This window comes from Lichenostomus cassidix, chromosome 2 (assembly GCF_008360975.1).
Source record: "Lichenostomus cassidix isolate B80296 chromosome 2, HeHo_3.0, whole genome shotgun sequence".
NCBI lineage: Eukaryota > Metazoa > Chordata > Aves > Passeriformes > Meliphagidae > Lichenostomus > Lichenostomus cassidix.
The window spans coordinates 90,607,498-90,624,844 of record NC_139482.1 but is presented as its reverse complement, the minus strand read 5'-3'; the positions used below and the strand labels follow the sequence as shown (position 1 = coordinate 90,624,844).

The following is a 17,347-nucleotide window of genomic DNA, read 5'->3' as shown; positions in this document are numbered from 1 at the left end:
CAAGTTTCAAGGGTTGTTTGTATTCTGCCTGGATTCACAGTACAGTAGCTGGGGTGTAAACAGTAAGCAGCATGCAACACCCGCTTCAAAGAGTTGTAGCCTTGAAAAACCTGAATAACCTCCCAAAAATTTAAAGAAACTTTGAGTAAGTTAGGCTACTGTAAAAAGAATGTAGGACATCACTCCTTTTTAATAACAGAGACAGAAACATATCCCATATTTGCCCTTGCAGTAGTTTCCATGAGTGTGACTAAGTGGTTCCTATCCTGACCACAGCATGAGAAGTGGATCGTGCCTACAGCCTCTCCCCTCTGTCCTGAAAGAATCATGTTTGAAATGCTTAGTATAAAGAAATTGGAGTGCAAGCATTTTCTTCATATTAATATTATTTAAAAGAGTAATTGGCAACATTAGTGATGGTTTTCCCCTTTAATTAGCAATGTATAATGCAACTTTAACTACAATTTAATTCCATTATGAAAGCAGAAGGTATTTTCTGAAAGCTCTTGAAGTTTTTTTCCCTTACTCTTAATGAATTAATCCCATTAGTATTAATGGTTTATCTGCTTAAAAGTCTCATACATTATGAGGACCGAGCTAAAAGTTTAACTATTCTTAAAAATTGTAATGCTTGTAAATTAGACATGTTCTACTAAATCTTAGAGACATTAAAATGGAAAAAGATGTATGGAATTTCAATGTGATTTTGGCTGTGTGAGAGAAACTGGGCTTTTATTTATCTTAAGGAACATTGCAGTCACGCAGATGATCAAATTTATCAAATTGAAAATAGCTAGTATGCAACTCTCTGGAAAGATTTTGACATTGACAGAGAGCACCTCTTTCCTGCCCAGAAAAGAAGGTGTGAAAGCATTCTTATTTACACTTCTCAAGAAAATGAGCTGTTTCTTCTCCCCCTGGCTGCAACAGGAAAGTTTCTTCACCTTAGCTCCTTGGTGTTTATATTTAGATGGTCACATGTACAGCATTCTCTTGTAAGGAGGTGTCTAAGAAGTGGCTTTTGATCCTTGTCATGAATGATGCAACTCACCTCTCAAAGCAGTTGTTTCAGGCTATCTGACAGCTTAGGCAGATACATGTATTTGGTTATACATAGGTCATGGTTCCAATTAATCTGTGGGCTAGAGATCCACGTGAACAGAAAAAAAAAAAAAGTCCAAAAAATCCCCAATGAATTTCTGATGCAACTATCTCGCTTTCAAAAACAGCACAAAAAGGTAAGAAACAAGAGATAGTAAAACTCATTCTGAGCTAACCTGCAGACACCCAAAGCAGGCTGTAACCAGGCCACTAGCAAATCCATTACATCCCCTCAGAGGAGAAATTTTAGAATAAACACCAGAGGCAAAAGATCAGCAACGTGTTAAGCAAAGTGGTAAATGAAACTCTAGTGAAAATTTAAGTTTCCTTTAAATGTACAATGTGCAACTGGATGTTTTGAGTGACAGTATATTTGCATTCTGTATCCAAAGTTTAGACACAAATATTGAGTTGCGGAAGCAAGAGGAGTAAAGAAACAAAAGACCGGAACTTTCTCAGACAAAAACAGTGGAGTTAGCTCACCTTGGACTCCCTAGCTGAGATCAGCTAGTGTTAAGAGGAAACAGGCTAACTGGTGGAAGACCCTCTGGATTTAACTGAGAATGAGAAGCTCCTGACACTTTTTTTTTTTTTTTTAAGATTGATTCAAATTCACTCATTTGAATCAATCAATTTGAATTTTTTCCTTCTCACAAGTAATTTCTATGAAAGAAGCTGAAAGACCTCCATTCTTTCTTTGTGGATGCAAAGGGAAAAGTACTACTTCAGAGACATTTATCCAAAACAAACTTTCCCTCAGTTTCTCTAGGTACACTTGAAGAAAAATTGCAACAAATATGAGTTTGTATTTAATGGAATGGTAAATTTGACACAGGTTAAGAAATGGGGACAGCTGTTTTCTTCACGCAGTCAGGATTCCCTTCAAATTCCTGATTCCACTTCTGAGGAGTTTCTGTGATAAACAACATTGGAAGCTGCAGCAAGAAATCTGAGTAAACTCTGGTGTCATCTTTCCTAATGACCACTTCAGTAAAATTGATTGACTATGAATTAGGTGGGAAATAGCCTCCATAGAAGAGAGGAGAGGTCTCCAAAATAAGCACATAGGGAGCTATGACTTTCTATGTCTTGGGGGGGCCTCAGTCTCCCCGTAAGGCAGTTCTTACAAACTTCCTCTAAAGTCATGGGATCCACCTTTCCCACATTTCTGGGTGCAGAAATAATCTTCACTGTTTTTAAAAAGAATACTTTGACTTACTGACCCTGGTGAATGTGTAACTGGGACACTCAGGCAGACTGGGGTAACAGGGAGATTTCAAGCACTGTTGGACAAGCAGCTCACACAGAGTAGTCTGTTTGGTACCTGCTTTCTGGGAGTACTTCTGAATAATGCCAGTTTACGGATGCCAGGTGGAAGCCCTCAGAAGAACTGATGTTTCTCCCTATAATTTCTTTGAGACCTCAGAGGAGGGTCCTGAAGGTAATTTGCAACTTTCCTACTACCAAGAATGTTTTTAGAAATGCAGCAGTACACATCCAGGCAGCCCCAAGGCTATAATGATTTAGAATAACTCAAGGTTTGGTGATGCATTTTTGTTTGAAATTTCTTAAGCCAATTTTTTGTCAGCTTTGAATGTTTCTAATTTACAACCTACATCACTATCCTATGAGTAATAAGATGAAAAATGAAATGTACATGGGATTTATGAACTCTCAGGTAGTACAATAGTTCTCATCAATAAATAGTGGGAAAACCTTTACTGGATGCATTCAAAACTATACTGAAGGAAAAATTTAGGGATTAAATTTCCAGACATACAGAGCTGATACTTTCCATTTTCATTTTTTCTGTAATTTGATTGATATACATTCCTTGCTATTGTCTTATATCTTCTACATTATTTTTCTGTGCTTATCATTCTGCTTGTGTCTATATTAATCAAGGCTGTAACTATCCATAAGGGACCTCTAAATAATTAGGGTGGATTAAGGCTTCAGTGAATCCAAAACAACTGAAACCTAGGGAAACTGATCTGCAATTGGATTGCATCAAAACCTATACAGAATGTATACAAATGAGGTACCTTACCAAATTACCTTCTTATAAATCATGGGAGCACTAAAATAAAACTTGACTGTAAACCTAACACTGCTGATTTATATACAGATGTGATGAAAAGACAAAATAACAAGCCAACTAAAGTATCAGCTGAGTATATTGAATACTTACAGATGACACTGCAATTGTAAATGACTAAACTCTTTTTTTTTTTTGGTGGTGGCAAAGAATAAAAAACATTCTAGAATAATAAATGTAATATAAGATTATTTTCCTTGTTTTGAGTATCAGATATATATTACTTGAGACTCAAAGCATAAAGCATATAAACCCCTATGACAAAAAAAAAGCAGATATAACACTGAAAACAATCAAGAGGACTTTATTTTTAACACCAACAAAAAATATTTAAGTTTCATTTGTGAATGTCTCACACTCTCAGGCAGTCTTCTGGTTTCTATGAACAACATTGTTGAGCAAAATTCAGCCAAAAAATGTGCCTGGACAAACCATCAGGAGCAATGCTGAATTCAAACAAGAAATATAGAAAATAAGTCATATGCACTACTGAGCTGCAAGAAAGAATTACTAAATTAACACCAGTTGTTATTTGACTTTTGTAAATACAACTTCTTGGTATTTTTATAGCAATGGCCCATGTATCACTTGCTTCTCCTGCACTGCTTAAAAACTCTTACTTCTAATTCACTAGTAAGGTTACTTGAAGATATCCCCTCTTGCTTTTAATCTTTGAGAAATCCCTTCAACAGATTGTCACCCTTCCACAACAGGGACTCATAATCATTGTATCTTATTGAAATGAGATAAAACCAAGGCAGACAATATTGATTTTACAGATATTTGAGTACAGAGGGAAGTACAGAACCAGATTCACAAGAGTACTAAGGATTTGAATTTATATTTGGAAGCCTTATTCTCTGTGAAAGCAGGAAGTGGCTGGTGTTAAACTGGAGTCAGATATGTAAACATACTCATAAGCACTGAGAACTATAAAGAATGTGGGTTGTAACATCTGAGTCACCTCCTCAGACCTTTTTCCGCTTGTACTGATTTTACCCAGGTAACACTGGAGTGAATTAGTCTAATTTTTTTCTTAAAATAGCTTCATGTACAATTGCTGTATGATTCCGTCCTGTCTCTACTGTCACTTTACAAACATCTAATGATTACTTAATCTTTCCTCCTTCACAATCCAGGTTTAATCAAAACAACATATTTCTGAATACTTACTGTTTTCTTGCTGAAAGCACTGCAAAGCTTAAAGCTTGTATTGACTAAAAGCAACATTCTTGCTTCAGCGAGTGTCTCCCCCCCTTTTACCAGAGCATCAGACAGAGGCGCAGTTTCCTTTCCAATTTAACCTTTTGAGAAGGTCAGAGAATAACTTATACTTCTCCTTGAGTTACATTTCAGAAACTAGCTTTTGAAAACAGTTCACTGAAGCAACTAATCCTTGGAAGTTCAAACTTCAATGCTCTAAAGGCTCCCTTGGTCTCCTGTTTTTTTCTTAGCCTCGGTCAAAGCTAAACAGAGATGGTCAATCAAATGCCTGCTTAACTTTTACATTAAAGATAAAAATAAGAGATGAAGGATCTTTAGTACTTCAAGCTCTGGAAACTGAACAAAAAAAAAACCTAGGAAAAAGTCAACTGGGTTTTTAATTTAGTGAATGAGATAAAGATAGTCAAATTATGATAAATGCAGAATTTCAAGAGACATTTTCAAGTAATAAGATCTATTAAAATGTGAACTGCCTTATGTGTAGGAAGAAAATTCTTCACCACTGTAATTAAATCCTGACTAATGTGGAGAAAATTATGTCTATAGATGCAGAAGGATAATATCACTTCCTCATATCTCTATGCAAATTAATTTATGTATTTCAGGAATTTTTAAAAATTCAAATATATACAACCTGCAAAACCCATAAATCAAAGAGCAAATGACATTAATTTAATTAGAAGTTTATATTTGTCTGGCTGAAGTTTATATTTGTCTTAGTTATCAAAACTGCTACAAAATCTGTGCTGATACACCACTGGTAAAACGAAATTGATGGTTATTTAAATGAAATTTCTGGAAAATAAACTTAATTATTGTAATATATTTCATGAGTCTTTGAGAAAATGGAGTGGGTGAAGAACAAGTCTAAAAATTTTCAAGGAAATTATGATTTTTTTTTTTTAACATATAGTTGTAGCCAGCATCTGTTAAGTACAGAAAAAATAATAGAAATTAAGACTGGGCAATAATACAAGTTGTTCTTCTACGAGAAACAGCATTTGGCATTGAGTTTCTGGAGAAGCATGACCTTATCACAAGCTGGCTGGAGACCAATACTATCTCCCCCATAGTTATGGTGACGTGTACAGCAGTACACATTTCCCTTTGGCACATCAATGTTTTTGAAACTCTCAGCTTAAAGAAGTAGAGGAGGGCACATTTGGACTTTCAAATGCACCTCACTGTGTCACGTGTGTCATTCCCATTGAACTCCATAAATCAAGTGTCTGTGCTGCTTGGGCCTTTTGAAAAATAACTCACTGCACCTCTTTCAATCTCTCTGTGTCCAAAAGTAATTGGCAATTTATCCATAATCAACTCTGTAGGCTGGAGTACATGCTTCTAAATGACAATTACAAACTTTAATTAAATAAAACTGACAATTATTTGGTGACCTCGAATGTGACATTTAAGAGAAGAAAAATATGTTAAATATATCAGAATATAAAGCACCAGTGTAGAAGACAAGCTACATCTTTTTGGAAGTGTCTTTATAAATAATAAACTTAATTGGTCGGAGCAAGAAAGGATTTCTCAAATGGTGAGGTTTTGGCCAAGAGTGAAGAACTTTTGTAAAAGGAAACTGGTTTTAGCTCATTCATTAACTTATACAAAATTGTGCAGATTTTGTGATACATTGAATCTGCTTAAGGGTTTAGAATTGCATTTAAATTGCTTTGGTTTGAAAATTGTTAGTTCACATATGTACAATGCTCCAAACATTTGATACAATATCATTACCAGTATAATCTGTGACAAAAGGGGGTTTTTATTTGTTTACATTTCACTTACTTTTTTTGTGATCTTTTGCTGCTCTGTAATCTGCTTCTGGGACTCAAAATGCTGCACAAATTCATCTTATATTTTACATTATCTCATCATTTTAGCAGCCCTGTCTCCCAGAACTATATTTCCTACATTCATGGTGTTTGTTTCCATACTACATTACTCCACAGCTACTGGATTGGTAACCAGCAGCTAGACATTGGATTGCCTTGCAGTCGCAGTCCAAATGCCAATACTTCCTTTGCAACTTTTGCAGGAATCACTGGTTGAACATTTAAATATATAAAAGGAAAACTGCATGCATCTTGTCTTGTTACATAAAGCAGCACAATGAATCTCCAGAGGATTTTTTAGGTACAGAAGAGTTCTTCTAGAGAATGCTGCACCTTGCACATGACAGTAAACTGGCTGTGGTCCTGCTGGAAACAGGCAGTGGGATGATCCTAGCCCTGGTTCCAAGACTGGGCTGCTGCACTCACATGAGTTAATCTGCAGAGCTTCCCTTCCCTGAAGCTTCCCAGCTTCAGCTACTCTACAGTGATCCTGCACTTTAAATAGCTTCAGTACTTTAAATGAGCCCCTACTGCTACTTTTAAAGGGTTACTTATGTCTGACTAGTCTTGTTTTAGTGGGCTAAACAACAAAGGATGTCTAAGTAGTACTTTTCTTGTGTAACTTCACCAGTAGCTTGTGTGCCTGTCATATATGTCTTCTTGCTCAAGCTCGTGTATATTCTTGGTGAACCAAAAGACATTTTTATTAATAGGCAGAGTAAAAGGTACAGATCATACTGAAGACAAAAATGCAAGGTACAGAATGAATCCATTACTTGATCAGTTCCTATTCCCTACAGACTTTCTAAACAGGTAAAGATTCCTTTGGTTCATGATCCATTCAGACTGAATTCTGCATAGCATGATGATTTGGGATGGCTCCATGATATGCACACAGCGCTCTCAGATGTCAAGGGTTTTGGCAGGAAGTGAAGAACTCTAATCTGTACAATATACAGTACATGGGAAAAATTATGACTCCTGACAATTTGAAATTCTGCCAATGCTATAGAAATTTTTAAATGGCACTAAAAGACACCTTTCTAACTCAAAGACTCTTTCTTGCCAAGCTTCCAAAATATGCAGCTAATCATGATGGAAGTGGAGCTGTTAAAAGTTAAAACCATTTTATTTTATTACACAAAGCACTAAGCAAACTGCCTTAGAGGCTGCTACTCCTTCTATCATAATGTCTATACAGTAATGAAATCATTATGTCAAGCAATTACTTTAAAAATATTCTTGCAAATTTTGACTATATGGTTCTAAAAAGCTATCTATATTGAAGACTGAAAATGCAGTGCTTACATTTAGTTTGATAAGTTACCGAAGACATACAAGCTTCTGACAAGCTGGAATTTTTCTTTTTTTTTCTGGGGAGGGGAAAAAAAAAAAAAAAAAAAGGCATCCTCTTTGAGATGAGATCACTCCAAGCCCTCTTGTCTCCAGGGAGTGACTAACTACAGGTGTAGCCTGATATGTGCTGTGTAACTGATTGTATGAATTTTACAGGTTGGAATGACCCTTATTAATGAAGGCCTTTATTGTTGTGGCTTCTAACCCTGTTTTTAACTATATAAAATTAAGGAAAATATAAACCATTGTTCATTTAAATCAGTGGATTTTAGGCTTGAGTAAAGAACTTTGGGAAGACAGCCTATGCTTCAAAGGAAACAGCAATCAATGTCATTTATATGACACAAATCCTGCAATTTATGTAAAAATACACTGAGAGAAAATGTCCACAGAATTGAGAGTTGCAGATTTGGATCACCCCACACCATAAGCAAAACTGTCTTGGGAGCAGAAAAGATTGAAAGAAAAAGAATGCTGCTTTGTCCCTTTTGGAGTATGAAGTGTTAAAACCATCAGACTTTCTACTTAGAGACATCATAAATTATACAGTTGTAACAGTAGCAAAGGGACTGATGTTTTTAGGAGAAAGAGTTATTAGCCATGTTTTTCCTATAACTGTAGAGAAGAAGCTTGCAGTCAAAATAACTATTGCAAATGTGGTTAAAGACACCGCAGATAAACTGCTTTTAGAAGATTTATTTGCAAGGAAAAAGAAAAATGAGTTTTAGATATTAACAATGGAGACCTACTAAAGCTTCTACAAGATTACAGTATCCAAAATATTAAAGATTGGCAGTAGCATTTCTTTCTTTTCTTTGATATACAATGTGTCTTTTTTTCCCCCCTCTGTTCAGAAACAAACCTTCCGGTCTAAAGAATTCATTACCCTTTTACCATTTTTAAAGCTTTCAAACACAGCAACTTTTTAAAGCCGATTTTCTGGTTTTGCTCGCTATTTATCTATTTTCAAGGAAGATGGTAGAGTTGTCTAAACTCTCTGCTTGTCTGCTTCCTAATTATAAGCTTTTGCCTTGTTAAAATGTTTGCATACATATTCTTCAGAAATTATTATTTTTCCACAAAAAATCCCTAAATATAAAAATATTGTGTCCGGAGTCTGTAAAATTTAGTTTTTGAAAATAATGTTCAAAACATCTGTGGAGAGACACAAGGAATAGAGAGAGCTTAAAATACTGTATTCTAAAAATTAAAAGACCTTGCCAGTAATGAACACTGACAGTAAACTGAATGATATGATGATTTTGCAGCTGCATTCTCAGCTGTCCATAATTAGAATGAATAGTACACATATATAGAACAATAATTATTGAGAATCTGTCCCAACATTGTGCCTCAGCTTCAAGTGAACATTATCTATCCTGCATGGACTTGTAGGATATTCATTCAGGCACAAAATTATCACCACAGAAAAGCGAAAATTAGCATCTTAAAGTAAGAGTTACTTCATGATTAACAATGTTAGTTACAGTAGAATTTGGAAAGCTAGAGTATTCCATAAATAATATTCTATTTTAAATACCATTTGGTTGCCATTATTCTGTTAGCAACAGTTTTCTTCCTCTTCCACTTAGTAACAATGTTGTGTATCACTTTATTTTAGTAAGTATGAAGAAGACTAATGTCCAGAACCTGCTGTTAAGTGAGTAGGCAACCAAACACCTCAGGTAACTGAGTGGTTACCATGGACAAAAAGTTAAGGAAATGTGCCTGTTTACAAAAGACTTGTTCAAGAGACAGTGGAATAAAATCATGTAGGGCTCAGCAAGACTTCAGAAGGCACCAGACTACAGAAGTCAGGTGTATTTCAGATTCTCCATTTGTTTTAAGTAAATTATCAGATCCATCTCTACAACCACTCAGCAAGCTACAAGTTTTTGACAAGTTCTGTGACTACCACCATCACCCTTCCCTACCCCTCAGTTTGATTCCTGACTAGGACACAAGAGAAATTTCTGCTGCCAGAAGACACAAAAATCAAACTCTAGGGTTTTCATTATTTTGGTGCTTGAACAAACTTCCAATAATGACTCAATGGTTAACCAATGACTCAGTGGTTAACCCCTTGCAGCTCACGTAGGTGACAGGAATATCTTCCCTATTGTCAAGAGGACACTGGCAACTCATACCTTCACATCTTCAACCAAATCATCCCAAGCAACACATTTTATACGTATGCATGTATCTATGTCTTCTTACTTACATATTTGACTGCTCAAATTGCTTCAGCTCCCAAACCTACTGAGCACAGTTTGTAGTGCCTGAAATGGGCTGTCCACAGAGAAGAGTTTAGTTTTAATCTTTGTGTGGCCTTGTGGGCAGATGCACGCTTGTTTTGATGACATATATGTGACTGCATTAGTATCTGGCACCAACCTGAAGTCATAAGCTCTTCAAAAAGTCTGGAGAGACAAGTTCTGACCCAGTGAATTGCTAATGTGGTCCCTGGCTTTCGACTAGAGCGGCTTTGTGTGCTGTTTTACTCAGAAAGAAGAGAGCTTGCTCATACCTGCCATCCATACATCAAAGCAACTTGGATAAAGAAACATAGAGTCACAGAATATCCTGAGTTGGAAGGGACCCACAAGGATCACCAAAGCCCAACTCCTGGCCCTGCACAGGATAACCACAAGAATCATGCCATCTTTGTATAAGGAGCATAAAGTAGATAGAAAAGAAGACTGGCATATGCAGGTCCCAGGACAAAGTGATGAAGGAAGCATCTGCAGAAAATAATACAGCAAACATTGCTCTAAATGCAGTATTAGTTCTTTCTGCATTTTGCATCTTTCTGTCTTTCTATAGGAACCTTCTCTGGCTTCTGACTGTAGTGCTAGAGATTGTGGAGGTTTTCTGATGAGTCCAGAAATACATGATAAAGTGTGAAATATGGTCCAGAAATATCTGGTGTTCAACTTTATGAGTTATTTGAAAAAGTCTGTTTTGAGTTTCCAGGCTCATGTTTGCAAAAAAACTTGAAAGCAGAGATTGCTGACTCATCTGATATCAGAAGCCAAATTTCATTATATTTTTTAATCTTAAAAGAGTGGAGACTTTTAGTCACTCAGATCTGCTTTCAGCATTTGGCTGTTTTTTAATAATCATGATTAGTCATATTTGTCCTTCTCTTTTCCATGCTCATTTCTGAAGTACTAAATTGCATGTGAATCATATTTTCTTTCTTTGCCCTGGAACTGCAAGCATTAGAAATGTATTTTAAAGACACAAACATGGATATTCACTTTTAAAGACATTAAATAAGCAGTACACATTAGGGTTTTAAAATAAACATCAGAAAACAAAGTTTAGTATGGAGTCATGAATTCACAACAGGTAGATATTAAGGTTTTTATACCCAACACATACATTTAATGTAAATTCTTACATGTCTCCATTCCCCTTTATGATTTAAGTCGTAACTTCTTAGGAGACAGAGCACAGAGAATACCTGAAGGCTTTTCTGATCCACCAAATTTGAGTTGGCAGTGTGAGAAATGAGATAATGAAAAGATACCTTTCTCCTTTTCCCGCAAATTACACTGTTAGTTAAAACATATTCCCTGGAGGACAGGACTTCTCTCATTTCAGGTCTTGCTTTTGCTCCATCCTTTTTCTGACTTGTAAAAGTTAGGACAAATTAATTCTTGGGCACTGGGTGAATGGCTTCAGGTAAAGCATCTAGAACATATCTCAGTGAAAAATCAGACTAACTGGAGCTGTGTTGCACCAAATTAGCACGCACTCCATTCCATGAAGTCAGGACACCCACTGAGGATCTGCTGCAGCAGATGGTATAGGCAATCGTTGTCATGTTATCTGAAGGTGTCCAACCCAACATCTGATCTCTGCATTTGGTGAATGAAGCAGACTGAGCACAGTCCTTTCTCGGGACACCACTTATGAAAAGCTCTGCTTATTACCAGGAGGCTCAGAGACTACAGCTGAATTGTGTAACTGCTACATCATTTTTTTTCTTCCCTGGTAAAAACATTCCAGTGACACTTCATAGAAAATAAACTTTCCTCAGCTGTGGAGGAGGGTGAAGAGATGTGGTCATTGGGTCAATGAATACACAATACTCATTTTCTGGATGCTCACTTGCTACCTGACTTACAGACAGGCTAAGAACCTCACACAGGACCATTTACCATCAGTGCAAATTTTTCCTTTCTAAGAACATAGTCAGAAAAAAAATCACAAACTGGGTGTCTAGACTATTTTCCAGCAAGGGTAAAAATCCTTTTTTTTCTTACTGTTACCAGTGCAGCAGCTCTGCAGGAGTTCTCAGTGTTGATGACACCGTTGAGCAAAATCAGTAGAAAAACTCAGCACAGAAAAAAATTGCAGACTTGAACTGACATTCTTACATACAGAGGAGGATTTTTTTGGGCTGTCACCCATGCTCTGTTCCCAATTTTGTTTCTCTGTTTGACTTTTCCACAGATATCTTAAAAGCATAAATGGTAGGAGAACTAGTATCTGTTACCAGTACATAGAGTTTTGTTACTTTTTGAATGTAAAAACATTAACACATTTTAGTAGCTTTGTGTGATTGACTCAGATCTGTGAATAGTACCTTCCAATCATACAGCACTAACCAGATTACTTTGGAATTGTGTGAAGCAGCTTGCTTGCAAGCTGAAGGAAGAAAAACAAGCAACTGCCTTACATGAACAAAGTTCAAAAGCGAGTAGGATGAGAAACATGAGAAAATTAGAACCTGGAAATTTTCTTATGTCCCAAACTGCAGAGAGTATTGAACTCCCCATATCTCACAGCAGAATATGAAGGGAAACACCTAGAGATCCCAATGACTGAACCTAGACAAACTGTGACATCTTAAGTAATGCACTAGCACTCACTTTGCAGGGCTGAAGAAAAACCATTCAGAGCATTAAATGTTTTTCCTGGAAAAGACTGTTAAGAACTAAAACAGCAAGCACAGCTGAAAGCAAAGGAAGAGCTACAGAATTTTTCAGTTACAACATCAAAAATACCTGTGTACTTGAACATTTCAGGAAAATAAATTGTATCTGAAAAGGTTAAGTTAGGAGACAGAATTTTAGCTACAGCTCTCAGACCATTGGATCACCTGAAACAAGGCTGAATGAAAAAGCGAGTACAGCACAGCATTTAGTGTGCTGTCAGTGTCCAAAAACAGATACACTACTTACTGAGCTGTGGTTTTGTTGTCATTGTCTGGCAGCAAGATCATTTGTTTTAATGACCTTCTGCCATCATGTGAAAGCAATAGCTCTTTTGATTGGGCATGTGGTAAAATTAAAGGCTAATTGGTATTCCACTGACAATATACAGTAGGTGCCTCATTGTGCTGCTGACAAGATCTGATGGATGCCGCTTTAGGTTCAAAGGAAATTAGTCTGATAGGAAAAAACCTGGCCGTGCCAGGTTTTCAAGTTATCTACTAGTGTTCTATTTCACAAGAGATATTATACTATTCAAATTGAATACATAACAGCCAGAAGAAAACATGACAGTAATGCTTAATATTATTGTAGCATCTGTCCACTGTACGAGGTTACTTTTGTATCACAGTTTTGAAACAATCACACCTTGAAGCAACAATAATTTACCAAGAGTTGAGGTCCTCAGTATAACAGTTTATCAGAACAGGCAAGTCTTAATATCAACAACAGGTCTCCTACTACAAGAAATCTTTCAGTAAGTCCTGAAGATTAGAGCTGGGGTGCTGGATATCTAAAAGCGCTCTATGTGCTAAGTAGTTGCAGAGGTGTAGCTTATCTAAAGTGCTAGAAGTGCTACATGCAGGTTTAGAGTTTATCTGGCTATGTACAACTAGTACAACACACTTTGGACACAATCTGTTCTGCAACATGTAAACAAGCAGCTGTGGCATGTCCTGAGAGCTACCCAACACACACATTGCTATTTCTTTCCAGAAAGTGCCAGAGAGAAATACAGCAATACTTTTAATGTATAGATTATGCTGTAAACAACTCTATCTGTGAGCCAGCCCTTGTGTCAGAACAAGTTTACTTCTAACATTACCTTAATGGCATTCATAAAAGCTTTACTGGTCAGAATTCAAGCTTACATTAAGGACAGGCTTTTAAAATGTCCTGGGAACACTAGATCTGGACTGAATACTATAAATAAGTAGGCTTAGATTCTGAGATCCTGAGTACTCATCAGCTTCAGTGATTTCAAAGGCACTTGGGCTTGAAAACTTTGATTTTAAACTGGGGATTAGAAAGACAACTTCCCAAATGAGTGCCTTCCAATTATCTTCCGTATTCAGCAGAGAACCTAGAATACAGCAAAAATTGCAGTGCTCGTACATGCCTTTTGAATCCAGCTTTTAACTGCCCTTGCTTTGCAAAGTAACATGAACTCCAAAAATTTATTCCAATAGTACATTAAGCAACTCTGACTTCCATTATTACAATCCATTTTCGAAATACACAAACTAAAGTGGAATCATTTTTCTGTTAGGACAAAGCAAAGCAGGGTACAGAAAAGGAGCAGGCTGTGTCAAAGGGAAAGGTAGCCAGCCACAAATCCAGTCCTGTGTTCAGCCCAAATTACAGAGCCACAACAGAGGTCATCCTAGTGCAACATACCTTTTACAGGACACTGCACCCAAAATTGCAGAGAATATGCTACCACAAACATCATTCTTCACCATGAATTTTTCTCATTGTGAGTGTTGCAAGGTTGGCTCAGGTAAAGAAGTGAAGGCAACGAGTATTGAAAAGCCTAGTGCTACCCCAGAAAAGTTGGCAGCTCACCTCTGCTGACTGAGCCAGGGCATTTGAGATTCAGGCTTCTACTCACACAATCAAATGTGTAAAAAAAGGGAACAAACAAATGCTGAAGATATAGCTTCTGTGTTTTTTAAATATAACTTTCTCAAATTAAGCAGAAAGTTGCTGATTAAATAATTACTACCCCTGTATTTTAGACACACATAAAACATGCACATTCTCTGATGCAGAATCTTTTTGGCAACTTTTAGAAGTAAATAAAAGCTCTAAGCACCGGATGATAATCAGACACTTTAACTATTATATTTCTATGGCACAAAGGAACAGAATCTCCATTCTGGGATACCTTTTAATTATGTAGTAAAGTCTCCTGTGAAGATACATAATGACTTATGCCACTGAAAAACATGCCATGCATTAACAAATGTTGTTATTCTCTTCCTTCAGCATCTTTTAGACTCCTTCAGTCAATCTTTCAATCCACAAGAATGTATAAAATTATTGCCTGTTTCTGTATTGAATATATATAACCTTGCTACATAACAACGTGCATTGTTCTGCAATTCTGAATAGGTTTCTCTGGACTGTTTCTTTCCTTTTTATTATTTTTTTTCTCATTAATTGTCTGTATGTTCTTTTCTAGTATACTTTGCTGCTGCTTACACTCTTTTCCTGAAAACTCAGCCTTTCTGTGTTGTATCTAATCTAAAATCTAATTTAAGATCTAATACCACCACAATACCCAAACAATGATAATTACTAGAGGTTACCAAATCTTGTAGCCCTGTAGAGGCCAGACTGTTGCTGCTCTGGATCCCACAGCAGTGAGGCTGAGCAGGTTTTCTCAACAGGTGGAGGTGTACAGTACACACAGAGAGCCACTCACACAGATACACAGACCAAACCACAGCCCTCATGCAATCACCAACAGCACCCACACCCACATCCTGTTCTCCCATCTGGCTGATTAGGATGAAAGCCTGTGAGCAAGGAATGCATACATGGATATAATACAGATCCCTCCAGCAGCTGCTCTTAGACACTCCATCTGTCCAGTAACTGGCTGCTAGATCTTCTGGTGTCTTCTGTCTTTGTGTCTTGCTGGCACCTGGACACAAAAGCCCCTGAGGCCTGTATCCCCACACAGGTTGCTCCCAGAGCCACTGGAGCATGTGCACACATGCACACACTGACACACCCCGCTGGCTCTCCTGGGAACTGGTCTTAGTCAGTCTATCCCCAGCTCCTCAGTCCCCTGGTCTGACAGTGCCTGACAGGCTCTCTCACAGCTCCTCCCCTAATTCCATGGGTCCTTCCAACAGCTGGCTTGAACCTTCAGCTTAATGTTCCTTAGTAATTGCACACACTGATGCACACACCCACACAATGTGCACACACTCGAGTCTTTCCAATTGCTGTCACCTCAGACCCACAGATACCTGTGACATATTTACAGTCACCTGTCCAGTCACTGGCACTCAGACCTCCACACATTTGTTTTTGCAGGTAACACAAGCATGGGCACCCATGGCCCCTGGTGTCCTTCCCAGCCACTGGCATTTACTTCTCCATCCACACAGAAGAGACAGATCCTCATCCACTGAGTTACAAATGGAGTTCAGTAACAAGGCTGGGAAAAGCAGCAGAGTGTTCAACTACTTACCAGCAGCCTTGTAACTGGTCCTCTTCCCTATCATCTCACTTCTGTCCCTTCTCAAATCACCTTGATCCTCCTCTTACCCTCCTTGGTCCTTCCCCTAAACAATTTATAATTAGTCTTGCACAGTCCCAAGGATCTCTGTCCCTGCATCCCATAATGACTTCAGTGTCCTTCTCAGGGTGATGGGATGTCTGTAGTGATCCAGAGACCTTCTTCCACTAACTTGTCTGGTGAATTTCACACTTGGTTCCAAGGCTGATCACTCTCTTTTGACAGTCCCAGATCCAGATCAGGGTTTTTCCCTGGTGCTTACCCTGTGACTTGGTCACTGGGGTTTTACTTCAAGTCACTGTTCCTCCATGCTCATGGCAATGAGCCTCTGAACCCCTCATGTACACTTTGCACCAAGATACTTTCTGTGTTACCGTTACGTTATCAGGCACAGCTTAACAGCTTACAAATTATCTTCAGTACTGATATTTTATGTGCATCATAAGCATTGAAGAACAGAAAATACAATCAAAACTACTGGACACAAAAACTGCAGCAGACACAAATTTCAAGGTTTTTGGTTTACAAGTATCTGTGATCACATGTTCAAATCCCTAGGGAGTTTCTCCACAGACTTCAATAACTGACAGATCAGGCTAAAGGCAAAAGACACTCTGCAGGGGGAAATAGCATAACTTTAATATTTGATTTCTATTCTTTACTATTTTAATCATTTCAGGGCTTATTCTTCAGAAATTATTTGCAAGCAGGTCATAACTATAGCCACAATTTGAAAGAAAATGTATGATACAAGTCAAAGCCCCACCCTGGCAGTTAGTGCTTCCCCAGACATCTGCGCAGCTAAGCACAGCACAAAAGGATCTAATGCTCTTGCTGTGAAGCTCCCAGATAATTATTTCTTCAGTCAAAACCTCTCTGTTTCAGAGAGGTCTTCAGAAAAGAATTTGTTGACATGAGAATGAGCCACTAAAGAAAGAGAGGAGCACAGGAGAAGGTCCTGGAGATTCTTACATAAGGAATTCTGTACTGCCATATATTCTCTTATGTTTTGTTACTTAAGAAGCAACTGTTACGTACATATGCTAATTAAAAAACCAAACTAAACCAAACAAACAACAACAAACCAACCAAAAAAACCCCCCAAAAACAAAAACTCTCCTCCAAAGCTCAAATTGTAGGTTGCTGAAAACCTGCAGCTATTTGGTTAACAAGTAATACCATTGCTTTTTCAAGTAATATAACAAGTAATACCATTGCTTTTTCAGGACAGAATTCTAAGGATTTTGAAAAC

The 17,347-nt window shown here is 37.5% G+C and overlaps 1 long non-coding RNA gene across 1 annotated transcript in view; it reads right to left on the bottom strand.

The window, feature by feature from the left end:
* Window positions 1-10,954: 10,954 nt before the first annotated feature.
* The window catches only part of LOC146441748 (uncharacterized), a 10,780-nt gene continuing 4,387 nt past the window's right edge, over window positions 10,955-17,347 (bottom strand). The window contains exons 3-4 of the long non-coding RNA XR_014850032.1: window positions 11,350-11,483; window positions 10,955-11,255 (exon numbers count right to left, since the gene is read on the bottom strand). This is a non-coding gene — a long non-coding RNA (uncharacterized LOC146441748). The remainder of the gene's footprint in view (window positions 11,256-11,349; window positions 11,484-17,347) is intronic.